This window comes from Mesocricetus auratus, unplaced genomic scaffold (assembly GCF_017639785.1).
Source record: "Mesocricetus auratus isolate SY011 unplaced genomic scaffold, BCM_Maur_2.0 Super-Scaffold_15014, whole genome shotgun sequence".
In the NCBI taxonomy this organism is placed as follows: Eukaryota; Metazoa; Chordata; class Mammalia; order Rodentia; family Cricetidae; genus Mesocricetus; species Mesocricetus auratus.
In genome coordinates, this window is record NW_024429186.1 from 2,336,011 (window position 1) to 2,356,225 (window position 20,215).

The 20,215-nt window shown below is 50.0% G+C and overlaps 1 long non-coding RNA gene across 1 annotated transcript; it reads left to right on the forward strand.

Annotated features, from left to right (window-relative positions):
• The first annotated feature begins 680 nt into the window (after window positions 1-680).
• On the forward strand, window positions 681-3,285 carry LOC121139435. The gene is made up of 3 exons (XR_005876391.1): window positions 681-818; window positions 2,101-2,303; window positions 3,194-3,285. It is a non-coding gene; the product is annotated as an uncharacterized LOC121139435 (long non-coding RNA).
• The last annotated feature ends 16,930 nt before the right edge of the window (window positions 3,286-20,215 follow it).

Genomic DNA, 20,215 nt, shown 5'->3' on the forward strand with positions numbered 1-20,215 from the left:
CGCCTGGAGGAGACACAGCTGGGGGCGGCATAAAAGAACTTGGTAAAACGCGTCATCTGCAGTCTCATGAAGTGTGTGTGTGTGGCAGGAAGCAAATGCATTGAGGCCAGAACTCCACACCAAATCGTGTCCCACTTAACACACACTGCACCCAGTGCTTCCTGCCCCCGGGGTTAATAAAAAATGATACTGATGGCTGCCAAGAAAAAGTTCCAAATACAGTAGAGAAAACTGTAGAATCCCAGGAGTTTAAGGCATTTTACTTTGGAAATTTAAAGCATCTAGTTCTCCCACTAGTCGCATATAGATCTGCTGTTTCTAGAAGCTGTCCAGTTCCTCCAAAGTCTCCACTCTGGCAGGGTTGATGGCACACGGCTTTAGTCCCAGGACCGGGCAGAGGCAGGTGGTTGTCTGTTAAATTCACCAAAGCCAGCCTTTTCTACGTAGCAAGTTCCAGGTCAGCCAGGGCTTTATAGTGAGACAATCTCTCTCAGAGGAGGAGGAGGAGGAGGAGGAGGAGGAGGAGGAGGAGGAGGAGGAGGAGGAGGCCCCAGTTCCCATTTAGTATGACTAAAACTTTCACTTCCTGGGCTGAATAGTAATAGGCTTTAGTGTCCGTCCCCAAACCCCAATCTGTCATGCACACCCGCCCCTTCTGGAACAGTGGCTCACCACTCACTAACTTTCTGTCCTCTGTGATCATATTTGTGGTTTGGAGCAGTCACTAAGAAGGAAGAACTTGGGAGCTTGGCCGGACCCTGAGAGTCACCAACGGCAAAAGGCACCATGAAAACCGGGTCATGCTGCAAAAATAATAGGTTAGTTCTTATGCAATTGGAAAATGAGGAGAAGCAACCCAAATATACACACACATGCACAAACACACACATACATACATATACACACATGCATACACACATACACACATTATACATATATACACATACATATACACACATACACACACGCACACATACATAAACACACATACACACATACATAAACACATATACACACAATATGCATACATACACACATGCACACATACATATATGCACATACACATACATACACACATGCACACATACATAAACACATATACACATACACACATTATACATACATATACACACATACACACATACATGGGCATACACACACATGAGTATCTGAGAGATAACTGTGATGCTGGAGTTGGGCAGAAAGCTCATGGGAAAGGATGGGGATGGCTCACTCTCCACTACCCATGGCTGCTGGGCTGCTGCATCTTCTTCCGGGCAGGCTTTGTCCCAGAGACACAACCCAGACAGGGGATCACTAGCTCTGTGACACCAAGCTGCCCCAAGCCCTCCAGTGAGCAGTGCACAGGAACAGTTTTTATAACTTTATCTATTACCCTTGTGTGTGGTGGGGGCGGGGTCTGAGAGCTCTCCTTCCACTGCCGGCTCCAGGAACTGAACTCAGGTCTCCATCTTAGACAGCGTTCAGGTGATTCCACCTGCTGAGAGCCATCTTGCTGGGCCATGAGCAGTCTTAAGTATCCAGTGGCCCTGGCTGTCCTCGAATGGTTGCAGTTTCCGTGTCCCGTCATAAATGAAGTGTGTTAGAGTCCTCTCTGCCTAGATGAGCTCGACAGGTGGCTGGCTGGGGCCTGTGCTCCTGCTTGCTTCGCATTTTCCATTTTAGGGGAATATGCCATCAGGGCATAGAGATGTATGCAGCACTTTAAAACTGCAGATCTGTTTTGACTCCTGATATAGACCTGTATCAATCCAGGTAGACCTGTATCAAACCAGATAGACAACAGCAAAGACACTGACTGGTCTGTGGTGTTACTGGGTCCTGAGCAGTCAGGGGCTGGTTCTTGGGGGCTTCAGAGGAGGTTTCAGCCAAGGAGGTATTGGCCAGCTGTCTACTCTTCAATGTAGACACGGTTTCTGTGGTCCTACGGCCCATCAGCCCCCAAATAAACACATAAAGACTTATAATAATTTATAAGCTGTTTGGCTGATGGCTCAGGCTTCTTCTTGGCTAGCTCTCTCTTAGTTATTAACCCATAACTACTAATCTATGTATTTCTACATGGTTTTATCTTACCAGAGAACTTCTGGCATCTTAGCTTCCCAACAGCTACATGGCATGGCGTCTGTCCCTGGCAGCTCCTTTCTGCATCCTCTCCACAGAATTCCCCTTGTTTGGAAGCCCTGACCATACTTCCTGACTTGTTACTGGCCAATCCGTGATTCATTCATCAACCAATAAGAGAAACACCTATACAGAAGGACATCCCCCATCATTTCAAGGTAAAGTGTCACCACACCCACATGAGGAGTCATTGGTCATTTTAATACAAGTTCACAGACCTCTTTTTTACAGTTTGCTGATGTTTCTGGTTAACTCTGATGGAGGGAAGTCCTTCTGTCTATATGTTTGTCTCATTGGTTGATGAATAAAGCACTGTTGGCCAATAGGGAAGCAAGATAAGTGGGACTAGGAGAGGTGGAGGATTCTGGGAAACGGAGGCACAGTCAGTCACCATGTAGGACACTAGAGGAGTCCTTCTTTGGTAAGAGAAGACCATGTGGAAATACTCAGATTAGCAGTTATGGGTTAGTAATTAAGTCAGAGCTAGCCAACTAGAACCCATACCAAACGGCCAACAGCTTCATAATTAATATAGCGTCCTGCGTGATCATTTGAGACTGACGCGGCTCTGGGACCAGGATGGCGGGAAGAATCTCATTACATACCTCCCCCCTGTAGTGGTCGGCAGTATTTATATCTGTCTGTGCCTGGGGGGTCTGAAGGGACCGCATGAACTCTGCAGAATATGAGTGGTTCTAAAACTGACCTGTTGCTGACGGTGGCTGTGGTGGTTTGAGTGTAACTGGCCCCCGTGAGCTCATGGGGAGAGGCACTATCAGGAGGTATGGCTTTGCTGGAGTAGGTGTGGCCTTGTTGGAGGGAGGGTGTCACTGTGGGGGCGGGCTTCAAGGTTTCCTGTGCTCAGGTCACCACCCAGCATCTCAGTTGGCTTCCTGTTGACTGCCTGCAAGATGTAGGACTCTCAGCTACTACCCCAGCACCATGTCTGCTGCAAACCATGATGTTGCTGTGGGAGGCTGTGCTTTGAGGTCTCCTTTGCTCAAGCTTCTCTCGGTGTGACACTCAGACCACTTCCTGTTGCTTTCAGGTCAGGATGCGCAAGTCCGAGCTCCTTCTCCAGCACCGTGTCTGCCTGCACACCGTCATGTCATACTGTGATGATAAAGGACTAAAACCCCCGAAAATGTTAGCCACCCAAGTGAAATGCTTTTCCTTTGTAAGAATTACCATGGTCATGGGATCTCTTCGCAGCAACAGAAACCCCAACCAAGACTCTAGTGGCTTTTCCACTTGACCTTAGGGCAGCAGTTTTCAGCCTGTGGGTCATGGCCCCACTGGGAGTCGAACGAACCTTTCACAGCGGTTGTAGACCAGATACCTTGCATATCAGGTGTTCGCATTATGCTTCACGACAGTAGCAACGTTATAGCTATGAAGCAGAAAGGAAACAATTTTATGCTTGGAGGGGGTCACCACAACATGTTAAGGGGCCGCAGCATTTAGGAAGGTTGAAAACCACTGCCTTGGGGAAATCAGCATTTCAAACAGAGGAAAGTATCCCCAGATTTTTCAGATGAGATAGTTTTGATGCTATTAAAGGAGGCAAGGGATCTCTTGTGCTGGGAGCACTGTGCCGGCCAGAACCCCTCTTGGCTTTAGGGGTACAAGGCAAGGAGGGACTGAAGGGCATCACAACTTCCCAAGCTAAAGGTGAGAGGGGGTGCATGCGATCCATGTTCGAAAGCTCTTGTCTAGTCTCAGCTGCCGGGAGGCCACTGTCACTCACTTTATGGGTGGCTTTAGGTGATATGCATCTAATCATGGTTGCATCGAGAGGAAGTTGGGGACCACGTGGTGGTGGCTGCTGTGTCAAAGGCTGTTAATAAAGGATGAAAAAAAATGGAGCCTTCAGAAGCGAGGCTTGGGAGCTGGAGAGACGGCTCAGCAGTTGAGAGCACTGGCTCTGCTCCTCCAGAGGACCTGGCTTTGAGTCCGGGCATCCACACGGCAAGGTTCACACTCTCTGACCGAGCACTGACAACTTCGAGGGTTTTCTGTAGCTCTGGAGGTGACCCCCGCATGACTTCTCAGATCTCTGGCGGCTCCCATAGTCATTTCCACCAAGCTCATGGGTTCCAGTGGTGTCCTCCATACATAATAACTTCGATGGGACTTTCCACATTTCTTGTGCAAGTGCCCGCCGGTGGCTTCTACAGTATCTTCCATGGTGTCAAATATAAGAGAAACACACTCTCCTTGTAGGGACCACAGACCCTGAGATCTGGTGGCCAGAGGTAACTGGACTTTACGTTTGAGTGGGGGGGGGATGTCAAGCTGCTGGCATGTCCGGAGCTCTCCTCCAGCTTCAGACCATTTGTTGACACTGGTGAACCAAGGGAGGACTGAGGGATGTTGTGTACACACAGAGCCTGCGGGCTTTGCTCACACACACTGGCCGTCAGGCACGCCTCCGAGTCACGCAGTTCTGTAAACAACTGACAATGAGGTGGTCTTCTAGTGACCCTGTCTGTATACTGAGTTGATGGGTTCCAGGCAGTGTGGCAGCTGGCAGGGGTCTTTACAAACACCACTGGGCTCCTACCTTAGCTACCAGTTTATGCAGCTCAAATACACACGCTTTTTCCTTCCATCCCCATCCCACCCCTTCCCCCTTCTCCCTCCTTCTGGGCCGGCCGCCACTGCCTCCGTCATCCGGCTTCCTCAACTCCACCTGCCTTTGTAACCGCTATGAACTTTGCCAGCCCTTGTGAGGAGCCAGGAGCCACACGCCTCACCCCTCCCTGTCCTCTTCCCTGGTGGGCGGAGCAGCTCTGCTTCAGCTCCGGTTGCTAGGTTGCTATGACTCTGTTGCTAGGATCAGGCTGTCTCCATCCCCAGCAGGAAACATGTAATGAATTATGGATGGCTGGTTCTCTCCGAGGCCTGATCTGTAATGCAGATGAGCTCAAAGCAACCCCTTTTCTTCTGTTTTCTTAAGGAAAAAAAAAAAAGAGAGAGAAAATCAGTTTTAAATCTGAAGCAGGGCTGTCCAAGCCCCAGTTGCCCCTGGCGGTGGCTTCTTCTGAGGAGGGTTCTGATTCTCTTGTAGCAGAGTATGGCCAGGCTCTGCTGCTTGTCCTGGGGGCTGTGCAGGATTTTCTCTGGGTCTGTGACCCTATGGGGACATGCTCTGTCCTCCCTCCCTCTCTCTCTCTCTCTCTCTCTCTCTCTCTCTCTCTCTCTCTCTCTCTCTCTCTCTCTCTCTCTCTCTTTTTGTGCTGAGAGGCAAAATAGGATATAGACACTAGACACGATATATTTTTTTAAGAGCGTGGCCTCCTCTAGCCCCCGCCCCAGAAACCGTCACAGGTGAGGCAAGAGAGATCCTACAGTGCAGGGTCACCGTCAGCATAGTTGCCTGCCTCTCCCCCACTGCCCTGACACCAGGGGTCAGAGGACAGAGGCTCTGTCCTCTATCTTCTTCTGCTTTCCGGCATCCAGTGACTGTCTATGAGAGGGGATGCCAGGAGGAAGGCTCAGCCCTAAGTGACCCTTCCAGGTGTCCTATGGGAGCCAGCTCCAGGCTCTAGCATGCATGTGGAGCCGTGCTGCGGTGATGAAGGTTGCACAGAACTATTGACGGGACATCACACTGTGAAGAGGGAGTCATGGGAATTTGAGGAAGTCCGTGGTTTGCTCCGGTGAGCCGTTTGGTGTGCGCCAAATGCTCACTGCACAGCATGCGTTCCTGAGTTCAGGTCCCCGGTGCCTATACACGGATGCTGTTTGTGGGACTGTGAGACTAACGCCAGTGCTGGGGTGGAAACAGGAGGACCCCAGGGGCTCATAGGTTAGCCGGACTACTGAAATAGTGAGCTCCAGGATCAGTGGGAGACTCCGTCTCAAAAAATAGCTTACTGCGGAAGACACTGAAGTCCACCTCTGGATTCCACATGAGGGAGGGAGAAGGGGAACATAAACTAAGAGGAGGAGGCTGGAGAGAAGGCTCTGCAGTTAGGAGCACCGGCTGGCTGCTCTTGCAGAGTGAAGATGGAAACGGGCCATGCCAAGGGTACTGGGAAGAGGATTGTTGGATACTTTATTAAAGAGAGAGAGAGAGAGAGAGGTCACTTACATGAGAAGCTGAGAACCGGGATCAGCACCTTCTGATCTCCGACCATGATTGCAGCTCCGAGAGAAGGAGAGAGAGAGAGAGAGAGAGAGAGAGAGAGAGAGAGAGAGAGAGAGAGAGAGAGAGTGTGTGAGCACGTGCCTCCTCTCCTCAAGCTCTTATATCCATCCCTACTATGTACCTGTGACCACACCCGAGTGGGCGTGGTCAGCTGTGCAGGTCTCTCCCTACAATTCCCCTTTTAGTCTAAAGGAAAGATTTAGACTTAAGACAAAACCGAATTGTGTCAACATACAGAATGTCTATAAAGCCTATATATGTAGATACATATATAAACAAATTATAATCTACCTATATCGAATCCTAAACATATCTATCCCATCTAAACCTTAAACTTATCTGAAAGAGATGCCCAAGCCTGTAAACCTCCTTCCAATCCCAACCCCAAATAATTGAACACTAACTCTAAACAGGTGTAAATCCTCAACAGTAGGGAAGGGGCGTAGTATTTCTTTCCCTACAGCAGAGGACCGGCTTTTGATTCCCAGCCTGCACACAGCAGCTCCCAACTGTCCGTATCCCCAATACTAGGGGATCCAATGCTCTCTTCTGACCATCACAGGCACTGGAAACTCATAGGCGGTGCACAGACTGACATGCGGGCAAAACACCCGAACACTTAAGAATAAATTATTTTCTTTATTAAACAAACCTAAAAAATCATTTTCAGTCATTCATGTGACCAAGGATTAAGTATCCAGACTATACAGAGAACTAAAAAAAAAAAAAAAAAAAAAAAAGCTAAACACCAAGCTTTCTTCCCCAAATTATCCAGTCAGTAAGTGGGCAGATGAATTGAACAGGCAATTCTCAAGTTGGGTACAAATGGCCAATAAGTATGTGCATAAAAACAGATGTTCACGGAATCGGTATCCACTGGGGAAATACAAGCCAGCGGAACACAGAGATGGCATTTCCTGCCCAGCAGAGTGATCACCACCACAGCAGCAAAGTTGGCATGGATGGGAAGGGCACCCTCGTCCGCAGCTGGAAGGAGTGTGAAACCAAAGCTAGAGCCTCATCCGATCCAGCTGCGCCACTCGCGAGACTATAGACCGAAGCGGGGACTCTGTGCCAGCATGGGCTAGAGATGCCTGAACAGCAACGCGCACCCCAGTCAAGGCACGGGCTCAGTCTGGCTGCCCATCGGCAGATGAACGGACCAAGAGAATGTGGTGCCCGTGCTGGAGAGAGACTACTCCTCCGGCTGGCGAAGTGTCACCAATGCAAGCATCAGGGCTTGAGTACAGATCCCAGCACCTAACACAAGCTGGGTGGGCGTGGTGGAGCGTGTCTACAAACCCAGAGCTGGGGTAGAATCAGTCATGATTGCTTCTGTAACTCGGGCCCTGACCAGAGCCTGGGAGGAGACTGGGGCGCAGGCAGGTTCTGCTTTAGTAGGGAAGCGAGTGAGACCCACGGAGCTTGGAGACCCACAGAGCTTGAAAAACAACAAGCCAATTTGCTGGAAAGGTGCCGGGCCAGCACGGGCAGAGATGGAGCCCCCGTGCTGGTTGCTGCCTGCCTCCCAGCAGGGCCTCTCAGCACCCCAGGCTCACAGCCATCAGGCAGGGGGAGGAAGCCGGAGAGAAAGAACTTTTATTTCAGAGGCAGAGTCTTCGTGCTAGAATGACGAAAAAGCACTTGAGGTGAGAATTACATTTGTTGCCCCCATCTGGGAGTGTTTATTGAACAGCAGCCGGGTCAGTGCACGGAGTCCAAGACACGGGGTCCTAAGTAATGGATTAGTGGAACAGCCTTCCAGTCTCTCCCAGAACATCGTATATTTGTTTGAAGCTTGATTCTCTCCTCCCTTCTTCCCTCCTCCCTCTCTCCTCTACTCTCTCTCTCTCTCTCTCTCTCTCTCTCTCTCTCTCTCTCTCTCTCTCTCTCTCTCTCTCTCTCTCTCAGATTTAGAGTATTGGGTCACAGTTTTGACTCAGAGTCCCATAAGGAACAGCTGTGATTGCCTTCCAACGTGAAAGACAACAAGACAGAGAGGGAAATGCCCTGAGGGCCCAGGCCCTCTTGAGTCTGGGTCCAGAGAACTGAGCTCATTAGTCAGATGACCAGGCCCACGTGTCTGGTACCCAAAGCATGGTACTGCAGGGGCATGGTGCTGCAGGGGCTGGTGCTACAGGGTCATTGTGTTGCAGGGGCTGGTGCAGCAGGGGCTGGTGCTGCAGGGTCATTGTGTTGCAGGGGCTGGTGCAGCAGGGGCTGGTGCTGCAGGGTCATTGTGTTGCAGGGGCTAGTGCTTCTGGGCATGGTGCTGCATGGGGATTGAGTCCTCTTCCTCCGTGAGGGATTCAGCCAGCTTCCTTCATTGTCCCGGCATTTACACTCACCGAGCTTCCCTATGTGTTGTGATAGAGGCTGCACAGCAGAAGACCCACCTGGGAGTGGGCAGCTCTCATCCCCAGCAGATAGACAGGCTGACAGCTCGAGGTGTGAGATTAACTCGAATGTGTTCTATTCTGGAACACCTAACACTGACAGGGCTTGTAGGAAAGCGATATTTTTTTTTTAAAGTGGTTTCGACTTACAGTTTCCCTTCATGGAAAGATTAAGGGAAAGCACACAAGCAGAAGCCGCCAGGGCCTTTACCGGTCTCCCTGGGAGGGTGAGGCACGCTTGGCCGCAGTGTAAATGAAGTCACACGTGCTGCTACTTGTGGCGAGACAAGCAGAGCATCATTCTAGGGGCCGATTCTGCTGTCAAAAACACAGCCTGTGGGGACCGGATCATCAAGGTTATTCAGGCTCTGTTAATTGTTGTGCGTGTGTGTGTGTGTGTGTGTGTGTGATCATCACCCGATGCCCTGGACAGCGGAGACGCCGCTGCTGGGAGGTGGAGAGGGCTGTGGGCGCACCCTGAACCAGACACGGGGAGGAAACTCAGATGGACGCCAAGGGTGGGTGAGGGCAGCTGCACTGGGCAGTGCCGCGTTGGCCGTGTGCAGCTTGCACAGATGTTGGGAAAGAAGCCATCCAAATGGGGAGCTGGGTGGCTGCTGCGTCTCTTGCAACTTACAGAGGAAGAATTTATTGCATCTTACAGCTCATAGTCCATTATCCAGGGAAGTCAGGGAAGGGACTCAACTCAAGGCAGAGGACCCTGGAGGCAGGAATCCCACCAGAGTCCACAGACGAGCTCTGCTTACTGGCTTGTTCTTCATGGATATCCCAACCTGATTTCCCCAGGGATGGCATCACCCTCAGTGAGTGGGGCCCTCCGCACCAGTCGCTGATTAAGAACAGGCTCTAAACGGGATGCCTGTTTCCAGTCTTATGGAGGCATTTTTTTTCAGCTGCGGTTCCTTCCTGTATCTAGCTTGTATCAAGTTGACAAAAAAAAACTAGCCAGGACAGACTCTTACTGAACCCAGACTTTACTAGTTGGTTAGGCTGGCTGGCAAGCAAGCCCCGGGAATCTTTCTGTATGCGCCCCAGCACTGGGACAACAGGTGCACAGCCCTGCCTGACGTTTTAAGCGGCGCTGAGGACCCCCCAACTTAGGTCCCCATGCCTGCCTAGCCTCTCCCAGCCCCCCAAAAGCATGTTTTATGATTCCAGCCAATTCAACATCATCTTCACATGGCAGGGAAAAAAATCACTTAATTTGCAACAATCAAATGATTCGACAAAACCCGTGTTTAGAATCCCAAAGACTATGTCCACGGATTGTCGTGGTACTCAGTGAAGGTCTGAGTGGCTCTGGGAATTGGCCTGAGCACCACTGGGCCCCAGACCACACAGGCACACTCAGGGACTGCTGAGCTGTCCCTAGGACCGGGCGTAGCTGCGCCCCGCAAGAGCATGGTCATGAATGAGTAGCCATGTCTGGCTGTGTTCTACAAAAACACCGGGCCATGACTGACTGGGGTCAGAGAAGCAGGACAGAGGATGCAGGTTTCTGTTCAGGATGCTCAGTGGGAGGGGAGGGACCCTGGCGAGCAGTGTGCGATCTCTGCGCTGGGGTCTGAGCTCCCTCACTGCAAGGACTCTCTTCACAGTGTTGTCTATCCTCCATGTTGACACCGGAACCCCACAAACCTCCCCAACCTCTTCGGCTAGATTGCTGCCCATGTGGGCCAGGCTGTGTGTGCACCCTGATTACTTTTCCAAGGGCAGAATTCCGCCTGGGAGCTGGTCCTGGGTACCACGAATTGGGTTGCCCAAATTCTAGACATGGGACCCCTTTTTAACTCTGAAATGCCTTGAGGACCTCTGGGGAGTGCCAAGGGGCGGCTGACATCCACACTTGCTTGGGCTTCTTACGATGTTCCTGAATCTCCTGTTGGGACAATCAGGAGATTCACAGGTTGGGGTTATGGTGTCTATGGGGGGCTGCACTTGTGACCTGAGAATATGTGTGGTTGTGGGGGGGTTGCCACAGCGAAGCTGGGTAATGGGGGCCCTGTGTCTTGTTGTACATGCCTGCACATGCCTTGACAGCATCTTTTTATGGCTTTGTGAGACTGAAACCCTGTCAGGAAAGAAGAGCAGAGAGCACAGACCTGGGCCTCCAGGGAGGCCACTCTGCTTGGCTAACCTGCTTACATTTTCTTCAGCGGCTCAGATTCAACCCCGGGATATTTTTTTTTCTTCTAGAAAAGTATGAGTTGTTTGCTGTTACATCTGCAGCACAAGGCAAAGGCCAGGCACTTCCCAGGGGTTGTGCATCCCTTCCTAAGACAGTAGCTGCTTACTCCACAGGGAAGATGTCTCGGGGGACACTTTGCTGATGGCCAGGGAAGCTGCTTCCTGAGATCCTCAGATCAGTGGAAGGAGCCCAGCCTGGAAGGAGGGAGCTGGAATCTGAACAGGCTTTAGCAGGAGGCCAAGGGGGAAGGGATCTCCTGAGAAACCAAGTTGTTGTGGAGATTGCCTGGTCCTGCAAGGCTTCTAGGAGGCTGCTGCAGAGGGTGATCTGGCTGCTCAGCTCGCAGGGCCTGTGCATGGCAGCTCTGTCTGGACCATGTTGGCCCTTTCTCATGGGAGGCCTGAGGACATAGTCCACCAGCATGGGAGGACTCTCTCAGCTCCCCCCCCCCCTGCAAGTGGTGAAGGCCAGGGTGGGAAGGCTGCATCGATCTGCTGGTTAAGAAGAGTCGTGCTCCCTGGGTGTTTCCCCTGTGAGAGGGAGCTTAGACTAGAATTCTGTTATGACAAAGAGGAGGCAGAAGAGCCTAAATATTCACTTGGAGAAAGTACCAGCGGCTTGCCCACTGACACCCGGCGAAGGTGGTCATTAATAATCCCACCGCCGCAGAGGTCCTGCGAATTGAGAGTGAGCAGCTGTGTAACTGCAGAGTGAGCCTGTCCTCCTGGCTGGGCAGAGGGGCGTGGCTTTGATCTCTTGCCCGCCCTGCCTGCTACCCTTCTGTGGGCGGCTGGGCCTCACCCCGCATCTCTCTACTGGAGACACTGATTTTTCTCTTGCCCACCTGCAAACATATTGCAAGCTTGCTCCCCCCCACCCGGCCCCAGACTAATCTGTGAGGTGCCTCTTCAGCAAGGTGCTGGCTGTGGGCTCAGCTATGTTCCACGGGCCCCGGGCATCTGTGCTGGGAACACCAGATAGCACCGTCTGCCTCTCCCCCAGTAGCTCGCTGAGTGCCCAGTGTGTCTGGGTTGTGTTTGTCTTATGTCCTGTGTTAGGACAAAGCGTGAGGGGAACCTTGGCGGATTCCATGGCGGGCGAGGGTGACCGAGGCGGGGGACAGATGTGCCAGGCAGACAGAGACGTTTTATTAGGAAGGGGAGGGAAGGGAGAAGGAAAGAGGATAGAGGTAATCACACACACACACACACACACACACACACACACACACACACACACACACGGACGCACACACGCACACACAGAGGACGGAAGAGAACAGGGAGACAGGAAAAGTCCTGTCTGCTCCAGGGGAACTGCGGGGAAGAGGATGGGAAAGAGAATAACGGGAAGAGAAGAGCAGAGAAAGAGAGCATAAGTGGGCAGGGGTCTGTCTTTTAAAGGGGTCCTTTGCACCTGCGAGCAGACTACTCAGTCATGGAACCCTGGGCTGGCCAGGGCACTGCCTGAGTGCTCTGCCAGGTGACAGGGGCAGGCCAGCGTCATGCCTGAATCCTTACACTGTGGTCCCCGAGTCCAGGGTCGGTGACAGGCTGGCAATGGTGATTCTGGGAGTACTGTGGCCAAGTCACAAGGTACACCCTCTTGCATCTGCATTCCCTCTTCACAGATGAGAAACCAGACACAGAGCCTCAGGTGCCTTGCCCAAAGTCACATTGCTGAGCCACCTGGAGTGTGCATTCCTACCCCCTTCCCGGTGACCTCAAGGAAAGCAACAAGGGTATTTATGTATGTATTTGGTGTGTACGTATGCATTTGTACGTGTACATGCATGCGCCTATGGGTGTGTGTGCATGTGTGTATATATGTATCTTTACATGTTCATATGTGTGCATATATATGTATCTGTAATGTTCATGCATGTGCATGTGTGTATATATGTATCTAACATGTTTATATGTATGTATGTGTGTATATATGTATATCTGTACATGTTTATGTGTGTACAAGTTTGTATATATGTATTTGTACACGTTCATGTGTGTGCTATGTGCATGTATATATATGTATCTGTACATGTTTATGTGTGTACATGTGTGTATATATGTATTTGTACATGTTCATGTGTGTGCATGTGTGTATGCATGTATCTATACATGTTCATGTGTGCACCTATGGATTTGTATGATTGTGTGTATATAGAGGCCCGAGGTAATTACTGAGTTCTTCCTTAATTGCTTGATCTATTTGTTTGTTATTCGATTTACCCATTTCTATTTTATGCATGTTTAGCCTACATGTGTAGATTTACTCATTTTTTTGTGTGTGTGTGAGTGTCTTTGCCTACATGTATGCTTGTGTACTACATGCATGCCTGGTGTCCATGGAGGGCAGAAGAAGGCATTGGACGCCCTGGAAATGGAGTTAGAGTTGGGTCCTCTGTAAGAGCAGTAAGTTTTGTCAGTTTCTAAGCCCCCCCCTCTCCCCTTTCTCTCTCTCTCTCCCCCCCTCTCTCTGTCTCTGTCTCTCCCTTGCGTGCACATGTAGACACTCACACATGCTCTTCCACCTTAGGTTTTGAGACAGGGTCTCTCACTGATGCTACAGCTTTCTGATTGACGAGGCTGGCTGCCAATGAGCTCCAGGGATCTGCTCATTTCTACCTCTCTGTGTTGGGATTACGGGTGTGTGCAGCCATGCCCAGCTTCGCTATATGTGGCAGGAAGCAAATGCAGGTCTCCATGATCCCGTGGCAAGCACTTTACTGACTGAGCCCAATTATAGCGCTGTGTCACCAAAATAATTTAACTAAAGGAGTAAGTACCCTTGGTTCTCTTATCAGGAAGGACATATATAATTCTGCCAGGCAGGATAGGCAATCTTGGTTAACAGCTACCTGGTAAAAGTACCCTGGTCTGTTCCTTGATAGCTATGATAGTATTTTTACATTGAAAATCTTCCCATTTGTCCAAACAACCAAACCTTGGCATTTCTGCCTCTATGAAACATTTTTAATGGCTCAATATGTCATCTGGGTCTGCAAAACTATATATATTTCTTTTGGGGCCGGTTTGCTGTGGAGCCAGGGCCCAGCCTGCACTGTTATCCAAGAGTTTTTCCTTACTAATATCTAAATGGTGGATCCTGCACTATTATCCAAGAGTTTTTCCTTACTAATCTCTAAGTGGTGGATCCTGCACTATTATCCAAGAGTTTTTCCTTACTAATCTCTAAATGGCAGACCCTACACTATTATCCAAGAGTTTTCCTTACTAATATCTAAATGGTGGATCCTGCACTATTATCCAAGAGTTTTTCCTTACTAATCTCTACATGGTGGACCCTACACTATTATCCAAGAGTTTTCCTTACTAATCTCTAAATGGTGGACCCTGCACTATTATCCAAGAGTTTTTCCTTATTAATCTCCACATGGTGGAGTGATCTCTCACTGGGAAGACATGCTGCTTCCTTCACATCACTACTGCCGTGGTTCCGTGTCTTAGCTGGTACTTTGTCAACTTAACACAAGCTAGAGTCATTTGAGCGGAGGGGACCTCAGTTGAGGGAATGCTCCCTTCTGACTGGCCTATGGGTAAATCTGGAGGACATTTTATTGATTAAAGTTTGATGTGGGAGGGCCTGGCACACTTTGGGCGCCATCACCCCTGGGCTGGTGGTCCTGGATGACATTAAGAAGGACGCCCAGCAAGTCATGGCTCAAAAGCCGATAAGCAGCGCTCCTCCGCGGCCTCTGCTTCAGTCTGCCTCCAGGTTCCTGCCTGCTTGAGTTCCCACCCTGACTTCCTTTGATGCCACACTAGGATGTGGAAATGTAAGCAAAACAAACCCTTTCCTCCCCAAGCTGCTTTTGGCTGTGGTGTTTCCTTCACGGCAACAGAAACCCCAACTGACACACCCTGTGAATTCTGAGCATCCGTGTACCATGCTAGGGCAAACCTGTTCTTGCGCAGGACAAGCCAGGCAGTGGCCTCCCCGGCACAGCAAAGATGTTCAGAGTGTGAACTGGGTCTAGAGGCTGCTCCTCCTGAGGACCCCGGGTTCGATTCCTAGCACCCACGTGGTAGCTCACAACGGCCTGTAACCCCAGTCCCAAGGGATCTGAACCCCCCCCCCGACCTATGTAGGCACCAGGCACACACGTGGTGAACGTAGATATCTACAGGCAAAAGCGCTCATGTACACAAGGCAATAAATAAATCTTGAGTGTGGACTGGAGGCGTGTTTTCTGATGTAAAAGAGAAAGAGAACTTCAAGTCTGAAAGTCTGAAGATAGTAGTGTTTCTGTCTTGGTGGTAGTGGCCAGCTCCCTTACCTGGGGCGATGACATAAAGGGGCCCGTGACAATATCATGTAAACAGCCAAGTGGCACACATGATTGTAGGGAGAGATCTTACATACCTGTAGCACTGACCACGCCTGTTTGGGTGTGGTCACAGGTGCATAAAAGATGCGGGGAGGAGGGGAAGGATAAAGAGCTAAGAGGAAGGGGACCCGCTCTCTCTTGGGGTTTCCGGCTGGGTCTCGGAGAGCAGTGGGCGCTGACCTTGGGTTCTCGGCTTCTCATGTAAGCGACTTCTCCCTAATGAAATATCATGTGACATCCCTATCCTGTGTAGGCTAATCTTCCTCTGTACATGGCCATCTAAGGAAGCTGGTTCTTGAAAATTGGCAGTGGATGTGTGACCATTCCCTCTCATGGCTGATCTGCAGACGCTGGGGCAGGGGGTTGGTGTGGCATCCGCCGGACAATGGGATGTGCTGGACAAGCAGGACAAGGTCAAGAAAGATTCACCTCTAGGAGTCAGATGTGCCTTTCCCTGTTCTCAGCGCTGTAAAACTAATCTGGATATTAAATACCCAGTCAGTCTCATCATAAAGGGTTGGAGGTCGGAAACCAGGGAAACATCCTCCTGCAACTCCACCTCGTGCTGGAGGGAGCAGTTAGCCAGGGGCCACTGCCCAAGGCCACTTCCCTACATACACAGATCACTCCGTGTGCTGGCTGACACAAACTGGGATCACCTGAAAGGGGAGAGTTTCATTTGAGGAAATGCCTCCATTAGATCCAGCTGTAGGGTATTTTCTTAGTTAGTGGTTGATGGCGGAGGGTCCAGCCCGTTGTTGTTGGTGCCATCCCTGGGCTGTTGGTCCTAGAGTCTACCAGGAAGCAGGCTGAACAAGCCAGAAGAAACAAATCAGTAAGCAGTCCCCCTCCACAGCCTCTGCCTCAGCTCCTCCTCCAGGTTACTGCCCTGTCTGAGTTCGTGTCCTGGCTTCTTCCAGTGATGGACTGTCGTGTGAAAGCATGAGCCAGATAAACCCTTTCCTCGCCAACTTGCATGGCATTTGGTCACAGCAAGAGTAACCCTAACCGGGACCCATTATAGCGCGATTCCAGTGGGCTGCGGTGTGTGAAGTGTTCTGTGAAACAGGACTCCTTCTTTTACATACACGGGCTGTTGACAATGTTTAACGTTACACGGAATTAGAGGCTTAAAGAACATGAATATTTTGAATGCCTGATATCAAAATTTCGTTTTTCTGGGATGTTGTTAATTTATGCTTCCTCTGGCAGGGCTGTCAGCAATCACATAAAAACAGATACACCCTTGGAAGCCATCCTCATCCCTTGGCTAATTGGCGGGGAGAAAAGTGGCACTTGATTGGTGAAGATTTGGGATGGTTGCCTTTTTGTTACCTTTTTTTTAAGTTACCGTACAAAGGGGGTTCCTTATGGAAACTGTTACTTGTGTCACCATGCTCATTCCTTAATTTGTCCTCTCTTCCACTGCCTCCTCACACCCCCTTCAACCCTCTTCCTGACCCCTTTCTCCTCACGTATTCTCCGTCTGTCTGTCTGTCTGTCTGTCTGTCTGTCTGTCTGCCTTCATGTTACAGATACCCCATTACCCTCATTGGGATCCCCATTGGGGAAACACGAGATTTGTCTGAGTCTGGCTCACTTCTCTCCACATAGCGACCTCCCCACCCAATCTGGATCCCCACAAATGCCATGAGTTAATTTTCCTTAGGGCTGAATACAGAATCCCCATGTGCATACGTGCCACATGTTCCTTGTCCCTTGGTGTGCTGATGGACATCGAGGCTGGCTTCACTTCCTGCGCAGGGATAAACATAAACAGATGTGTGGGGGGATCTCTGTGGTGTGTGGACCTAAGAGTTCTTTGGGCATATCTGGGAAGTGGTACGGCTGAGTCATACAGTAGCTCTACTTTGATTAAAAAAATTCTTTTAGAGTCTTTAAAAAAAAAAACTTTGTGTGTGGGGTTGTTCTGCCTGCATGTCTGTCAAAGTACAGCATGCATGCTGTGCCTCCTGCGGCCAAAAGAGGGCAGTAGATCCCGTGACAGATGGGTCGTGAGTCGCTATGTGGGTGCTGGGGATTGAACTAGGGTCCTCTGCTCTTAACTACTCCTGAGATGTCTCTCTAGCCCCAATTTATTTTTCTAGAAATCACCACACTGACTCCTGTGGTGGCTAAACCAGTTACTTCTACTGGCCTTTCTGGCATCTGATGTCAATTATTTTCTTGAGGACAGCCATTCTGACTGCAGTGAAACAGACCTGCGCAGCAGTTATAACTTGCATCTCTCTGTTAGCAGAGGCTGCCGAACACTTTACAGGTACCCATTGTCCTTCTGAGAGCTGCATTCAATCCATTTGTCAGCTGTCTTTTTTTTTTTTTTTTTTTTTTTTTTTTTTTGGTTTTTCAAGACAGGGTTTCTCTGTATTGTTTTGGAGCCTGTCCTGGAACTTGCTCAGTAGACCAGGCTGGTCTTGAACTCACAGTGATCCGCCTGTCTCTGCCTCCCTAGTGCTGGGATTAAAGGCGTGCTCCACCAACACCCGGCTTCAGCTGTCTTTTTTAACTGGCTGATTTGGTCCTTGGTATTCAGTGTTTCATTCATTGCTTGAAAGTTCCGGTGCATATACACACAATGTATCTCAATTGTATCCATCCCCTGCTTCCCTCCTTTCAACGCCCTGATGTATCATTTCCTTTTCATCTTTGTGTTTGATGTCTTCTTTTTTGAACAACTCCCTGAGTCCAACTGGTGCCGTCCATGTGCTTTATGGGTATGGAGGTTATCTCCTGGGACACAGAGAGAGGAGGGCGTCAGATTCCCCCCTAGAACTGCAGTTACAGACAGTTGTGAGCTACCGGGGTTTGGAGAAGACCTGGGTCCTCCCCAAGAGCAGCAAGTTAACTCTCCTGTAAACACATCCCTACTGTGCCCAAAGGGTGAGGCATCAGACAGAGCCTCTCCTACACCCACTTCCCTCAGTGAATCCCTCCTCCCCGCATTGTTTTCCAGTCCCTCAAAGTTACAGAGACCTGGTGGTAGCCAGGTGTCTCTAAAGGCTCCAATGAGCCAGGCTGCCAGGAGCTGATTTTCCCCACAGGTTCCTTTGGGTTCAGCAACCTCTGTCTCAAGGAGGGATGTGGACATTGCTCAATGTCCCTGCTCCCACAGTATTCATAGTGACCCTATCCATCCCTGTGTTGTGAGCCAACTCTCCCACTGTCTGTTTACAAAGTCTTTCCCAATTCCATCAGCTCTGGTGCCTAACATTCCCTGATTACAGTATTTTTTTTGCACCCAGCCATTGTTAAGGCCCCAACTGCATTTGAGTCAAGAGTTTTCCCTTCCTTTGTAGGGCCTAAGGGGTTTCTCCTGTCACTTTCTCCTCACTCTGTCCTTCCCCACCTCCCAACTTTTCCTATGGGATTCCAGTTTTGGGGCTTCGGGAAGGCCTCTTCAGCTCATAGCAGAAAAATTCTCCAGTAAAATGACTAAACTGAAGGGGCCTCATGTGGTTAACAATCAACCGACTGCAGTGTGCACAACAGAGACCTCTTGCTGAGGACTGGTCCTCTCTGAAAACACCCAGCTTCCCAAAGACAAACACACAGGAGACAGACAGAGTCACACAGGACACAGACAGAGTCACACAGGAGACAGACAGAGTCACACAGGACACAGACAGAGTCACAGAGGACACAGAGTCACACAGCAGACAGACAGAGTTATGTAGGAGACAGACAGAGTCACACAGCAGACAAACAGAGTTATGTAGGAGATGGACCTAGAAGTACATAGGAGAACATAGGGAAACACACAGGAGACAAAATGAGAGTCATAGACACTCATCGTTCCCAACGAGAAAACAACCCACCTAGATTCTTGTTACTGTACTGGACCCCCAGGCAACCCAGCTCATCTGTATCGTAACTCTTCGTAGATGAATTTAAAACCAAAGCATAAGGATGAGTAAGAGACCAGGGGAGTCATCATTCATTCTTGGTAAATACAACAAACAAATGGTGATGTGCACCATGGAAGGACCACACACTCAGTGAACACATTTCACTTCAAAGCGTGTAGCTATGGGGGCATGTAGCTCACAGGTACTGGGCTTGCCTGGCATGTGCAAAGCCTTGGATTGAGTTCTCAGCAAAACACACACACACATACACACACACCCTACCACCACATACTCTCTCACACACATACACATACATCACTCTCACTCACATATACACACCGTACCACCACATACACACACAAGCACACTCACTGACATGCATGCACACACACGCATACACACATACACACACCCTACCACCACATACTCTCTCACACACATACACATACATCACTCTCACTCACATATACACACCGTACCACCACATACTCACACAAGCACACTCACTGACATGCACGCGCGCACACACACACACACACACACACACACACACACACGAGTCTCAATGCTGCAGAGGAAGGAAACATGTAAATAAAAACATGCCATGCTGCTTTTGTGAAGCACATGACCGGGGGTTCTCTGACTTCTGGTCATACAACAGTAAACATCATGGATTCACCCGCAGCCTTGCAGTTCTTACAAGGCGTCGTATGTTCATGCGGCAGAAGCTGTAGTACATAGTGATGACAGAAGTAGGTTTATACCAGAGTGTAACTATCAACTCCGAATAATAGCGTATTTTTTATTTAGGAGATGAAACCCAGAACCGAAAAATAAAAAGAAACCCACGGATGATGAAGCAGAGCAGTCCCCGCCCCCTTATACGTGGGACAGATGTACCCAGACCTCCCCCAGTGGATGGTGGATGTCTGAGACCGGAGAGGGTTGAACTCCGTGTACTGGAGAGGGGGCTCAGTAGCTGAAAGCCCGGCTGCTCCTCCAGAGGGTACAGGCTCGATTCCCAGCACCCACATGTCAACTCACAATCACCCGTATGCAACTCCAGTTCAAGGGATCCAACGTTGTCTTCTGGTCTCT